The 5,884-nt window shown below is 38.4% G+C and overlaps 1 non-coding gene across 1 annotated transcript; it reads left to right on the forward strand.

Moving 5' to 3' along the window:
* The first annotated feature begins 560 nt into the window (after positions 1 to 560).
* On the forward strand, positions 561 to 695 carry LOC122890604. The gene has a single exon (XR_006381103.1). It is a non-coding gene; the product is annotated as a U4 spliceosomal RNA (small nuclear RNA).
* Positions 696 to 5,884: the final 5,189 nt, after the last annotated feature.

The following is a 5,884-nucleotide window of genomic DNA, read 5'->3' on the forward strand; positions in this document are numbered from 1 at the left end:
ATCGCACATATCTTAGCAGGAAAATAGAAGTTGCTAGACAGCTATATAATATCAAAATTTAGTACATGTATTATACATAAATCCTTTAACTTAGATGTAATAATAAACTAAATCAGAATGCTAGTAGTCTGTGGTTGAGTATCAAATATAATAAATTCATGTCTAGGGGCACCTGGGTGGCTCAGTGGGTTAAAGCCTCTGCCTTCAGCTCGGGTCATGATCCCAGGGTCCTGGGATCGAGCCCCATATTGGGCTCTCTGCTAGGCAGGGAGCCTACTTCCCTTCCTCTCTCTGGCTCTCTCTGCCTACTTGTGATCTCTCTCTCTCTGTCAAATAAATAAATAAATAAAATCTAAAAAAAAAAAAAATTCATGTCTAGTAAAGAATGAATAATAAATTCATTAATTAATAAAGTATCTCTCTCCTCACACATTTTACCATTGACCTTTCTGAAGTGATATTTATGTAGCTTCTTTTTGAATTTTAAAATATTAATTTCTTTCTAAATGTATAATATGCTGATAAATCACTATCAAAATGCATTTGGAAGATTAAAATACAGCTTTGCGCAGTGGCAGTATCGTAGCCAATGAGGTTTATCCGAGGCGCGATTATTGCTAATTGGAAGATTAAAATACAATTGAATCACTTGTGTGGTTGATTTTTCAAATAATTTTAGATCATTTTGCTGAGGACAATAAAATATTTTAAAGATTTCATATTGGTTCTGTACCAAGTTAACCCAAACCTAAAGGCTTGAAACAGCACATATTATCATACAGTTCTGCAAATCAGAAGCCACAGTGCATCTCACCAGCTACATTTATCTTTGAAACCTCTAAGGGAGAATCCATTTTCTCGTCTTTTCCAGCTTTAGAAAGAATTTCTAGGTTTGTGGCCTTTTTCTTGAAAATTGAACCCAGCAAAGGTCAGTGGGTTCTTATGATGCCAGCTCTATTACCCATTGTTCCTCTCTTGTCTTCTGGGTTTAGGTGTATTCAGATAATCCAAATAATCTCTTTATTTTGAAATTGTTTGTTTAACATCCCTGGTTCAAAGAGTGACCTTAATTTCCCTTTTCTTTTTTCTATTCACTTATTGTTGGGTTTTATTTTATTTTATTCTATTTTATTTCATTCTTTAAAATTTATTTAAACTTAACAACAACAACAACAAAAATTCATTCTTCCTCTACATCTCCCTTCCTCTAACTCCTTCTCTGGCAACCACCAGTCTGTTCTCTGTATACACAGCTTGAGCTTGGTTGCCTGCCTGCCTGCCTGCCTTCCTTCCTACTTTCCTTCCTTCCTGCCTGCCTTCTCTCCCTCCTTCTTCCTTACCTCCCTCCCTCTGTACTTCCTTCCTTCCTTCCTTTTATTCTCATTCCACATACAAGCATTACTTGTATGTTTAGTTTCAAACCACCACAATAAAGTGAACATTACAGTAATGAGAGTCAAATATTTTTTTTTAATTTTCCAGTGCATATAAAAGTTATATTTATACTATACTCTTCTAAGTGTGAAATAATGTTATATCTAAAAGTGTAGGTATCTTAATTAAAATACTTTTTTTGGGTTAAAAAACTGCTGTCATCTGAGCTTTCAGTGACTCAGTCTTTTGCTGGTGGAGGTCTTGCTTCCTCATTGATGTCTGCTAACTAATTCGAGTGGTGGCTACTAAAGGCTTGGATGGTTAGGGCTATTTCTCAAATGAAGAAAATAATGAACTTTGCATCATGGATTGACTCTTCCTTTTGTAAATGATTTTTCTGTAGTACATAAGGCTGTAGAACATCTTTCAAAACTGGGTTTAATTTTCTCAAACCCTGCAACTGCTTTATCACCCATTTATGTAATATTCAAAATGCTTTGTTGATATTTCAACAATCTGCACAGCATCTTCATAAAGAGTCGATTCCATCTCAAGAAGCCACTTTCTTTGTCCATCCATAAGAAGCAACTGTCACCCATTCAAGTTATATCATGAGATTACAATGATTCAGTCTCATTTTCAGGCCCTAATTCTCTTGCTGTTTCCACCAAATCTGAAGTTAACGAAGTCTTGAATAACTCAAAGTCATCCATGAGGGTTGGAATCAACTTCTTTTTTTTGTTGTTGTTTGTTTGTTTGTTTTTAGATTTTTAATTTATTTATTTGACACACAGAGGGAGATCACAAGTAGGTAGAGAGACAGGCAGAGAGAGAGGGGGAGGGAGGCTCCCTGCTGAGCAGAGAGCCCAATGCCGGGCTCAATCCCAGGACCCTGAGACCATGACCTGAGCTGAAGGCAGAAGCTTAACTCACTGAGGCACCCAGGTACCCCTGGAATCAACTTCTTCCAAATTCTTGTTATTAATCCTGTTGTCCATCTCTATTAGAACTCTAAGGTGACCCAGTGCATTGTCATTGAACAGTCATATTTTGAAAGGAATCTTCCCCCCCATGCCCCCAAGCAGTAATTCCAATGGTTGGCTAAAATATTCAGGAAATTATGTTGTAAACAGATGTGCTGTCATATAGGCTTTGTTGTTTCATTTAAACATCACAGGCAGAGTAGATTTAGCATCATTCTTAAGGCCCCTGGGATTTTTGGAATGGTAAATGAGCATTGACTTCAACTGAAAGTCATCAACTACATTAGCCTCTAGCAAAAGAGTCAGCCTGTTTTTTGAAGCTTTGGAGCCAAGTATTAACATCTTTTCTATAGCTCTGAAAATCTTAGATGCATCTTCTAATACAAAGCTGCTTTATCTTCATTGAAAATATTTTGTTTAGTGTAGCCACCTATGTTAATTATCTTAGCTAGATCTTCTAAAAAACCTGTTGCTTCACCTTGTACTTTTATGCTATAGAGACAACTTCTTTCCTTAAAACCTTATAAACCAACATCTGCTGGCTTCAGACTTTTCTTCTGCAGCTTCCTCATCTCTTTAGCCTTCTCAGAATTGATGAAAACCAGGGCCTTGCTTTGGATTGGGCTTTGTTTTGGGAATACTTTGGTTTGTTTGATCTTCTGTCCCAAACCACTGAAACTTTCTTCATATCAAGTTTGCATTTATGTGTTTACTAGAGTAGTACTTTAATTTCCTTCAAAAACTTTAATCTTTCACAACTGGACTATTTGGCCCAAGACGCCTACCTTTTGACCTGTCTCAGCTTTTAACATGCCCATTTCACTAAGCTTAATTGTTTCTAGCTTTTGATCTAAGGTGAGAGATGATTGACTCTGCTTTTCACTTGAACACTTAGAGCCTGTTATAGGATTATTAACTGACCTAATTTAAATATTGTTCTGTGTCAGGGAATAGGAATAGCTGAGGAGAGGGAGAGAGTTGGAGGAATGACTGGTCTGTGGTATAGTCAGAAATACACAGCATTTATCAGTTCAGTTCACCATCTTATATGGGCATAGTTTGTGGTCCCCAAAACAATTACAATAGTAAAAAAAAAAAATTACCAATCTCTTATCATCATAACAAATATAATAACAATGAAAAAGTTTGAAATATTGTGAGAATTACCCAAATGTGACACAGAGACATAAAGTGAGCCAATGTTGTCAGAAAAATAATACCCCTAGACTTGCTTGATGAAAAGTTGACACAAATCTTCAATTCGTAAAACAAAACAGAACAATATCTTGAGGGACGCCTGGGTGGCTCAGTTGGTTAAGCAGCTGCCTTCGGCTCAGGTCATGATCCCAGAGTCCTGGGATCGAGTCCCACATCGGGCTCCTTGCTCGGCAGGGAGCCTGCTTCTCCCTCTGCCTCTGCCTGCCTCTTTGTCTGCCTGTGCTCACTCGCTCTCTCTTCCTCCCTCTCTCTCTGGCAAATAAATAAATAAATAAAATCTTTAAAAAAAAAAAAAAAACAATATCTTGAATGTGCAATAAAATGAGGTACAGCTACATATAGTCTTCTGGGACTGCAAGCATAAACCCTGTTGGCTACTAAAGCCAGGTGATCTGGAAGTATACTTCTGGGCAGCAGTCACAAAGATATGGCTTCCAGGTAAGTGTGTAAGTTTTTTCCTGGGTTATGGAGGCAAGCTGGAGCCAGGCAGAGGAATAGCACCAAAATGGCATTTCCAGCCTAAGGTTTTTGAGAGAAGCTCTGCAAGCCACTAAATGTGTGCCAAACCTGAAGCCTACCCCTCATGTTGAAGCTCTAAAGTAAGCAAAGGAACCCCCTTCACAGAAAGACTTAGGAGTATTCCACAGTCCATTGTGTGTGCAGTGTCCTGGGGGTAGCCAGCCAAGAACCATCCTTCTAATTGCTACAGTTTCATTGGACACAAGAATACAGTCTTAACCCATCATCAGAGCCAGGCAATCAAGAGGTGTTCCCTGGATTGTGGCAGCTGCAAAAAAACTGGGGCACCAGGCAAAAACCTGGACAGTGGCTGCTTGTAAATCTCCCTCCAGGAGACAGTGATGCTCTGGAGCAAGCCAGAGGGTGAGCATGAAGACAGTGCCCACCCCCCAAGGTTTCTGGAAAGATTATAGTTTGTCCCTAGTTTCATGTTTAATTATAAGCCTGCCACTCAGGTCACAATCATTACAGATATATAATAAATCTCATTTACAGAAAGACTTTTTAATTCTGTTGCATCTTGCCAGGCCCTGGGGCTAGTAGTCATCTAAGAACTCTTCCTCTGTTGGTTATAGTCCTGTGGGATCCAGGGCATAAACCCCACTAGCTATCAGAACCAGGTGATGTAGAGGTGTTCCCTGATGGCAGTCATAAAAAAATTAAGGCATAAGATGGGGATCTGAGCTCTTTTCTGAGTGACATCAACTATTACAGTCACGTGTGACTTCTTTAGATTCAGGTAAATGGAAATATTTGTGCAATTATCCTGAGGTAGAATGGCAAGAAGGGGGAATTCTAGGAAATTAAATATGCAGTGTCTCTATATTAGCATGTGGGAAATAGATGATAGTATAGTCAGTGGTAAACATGGGAATTAAGTAAAAAATCAAATGAGGAGGAATCTTTCTGTAAGAAGATGCTGAGATTATCTTAAATTCTGAAAGCTTTTGATAGATAATTAATTTAATCAGACCTATATTTAAGAAGATTGTTCTAGTAATTATTGGAAAATTAAATGGAAGTTGGGGTGGAATTATGAATGAATAATGATTAAGTTCAGAGTTTGCAGCAGTAACTGAGAGAAGAGAATGAAATTATCCAGATGGGTGGAGGAAAACATAGTTTGTGAAACAAGCAGGTCATAATCTATGAGCTCTCCACTCTAAAAGTATCTATCACCAAAGGTTTGCTCACTTGGACAGAGGTTTCACCTGTTCATGATAGGACTAAGTTCACAAAAAATGAGTTCCACATGAACTAGCAGTCTATTAGTTCTCTTTCACTACATGTTAAACATTCTTGACTGCCATAGAAGTGTGGATTGTAGTAGTCACAAGTGTGTCTTTTCAAGGAATGGATACCATAGGAAAGGTTTTTAATGTCCACAGCCCAGAAAATTCTAGAAACCCCAGTTATTGTTTTTTGTTTTTTTTTTTTAAGATTTTATTTATTTACTTGACAGACAGAGATCACAAGTAGGCAGAGAGGCAGGCAGAGAGAGAAGGGACGAAGCAGGCTCCCTGCCAAGCAGAGAGCCCTATGTGGGGCTCGATCCCAGAACCCTGAGATCATGGCCTGAGCCAAAGGTAGAGGCTTTAACCCACTGAGCCACCCAGGTGCCCCCCTTTTATTTTCCTTTTAATTTCTTGTAACTACATATGTGGACATGGCATTCATCACCTGAGTCAACATTTAAGTATTTCTGCCTCCATCTGTCTTCTACAGCAAAATTGTATGCTAAATTATATAAGACTTAGCATATTGAGACATTTACCCCCAATTTCCTCTCT

Source organism: Neovison vison, chromosome 11 (assembly GCF_020171115.1).
Source record: "Neovison vison isolate M4711 chromosome 11, ASM_NN_V1, whole genome shotgun sequence".
NCBI classification, from domain to species: Eukaryota; Metazoa; Chordata; class Mammalia; order Carnivora; family Mustelidae; genus Neogale; species Neogale vison.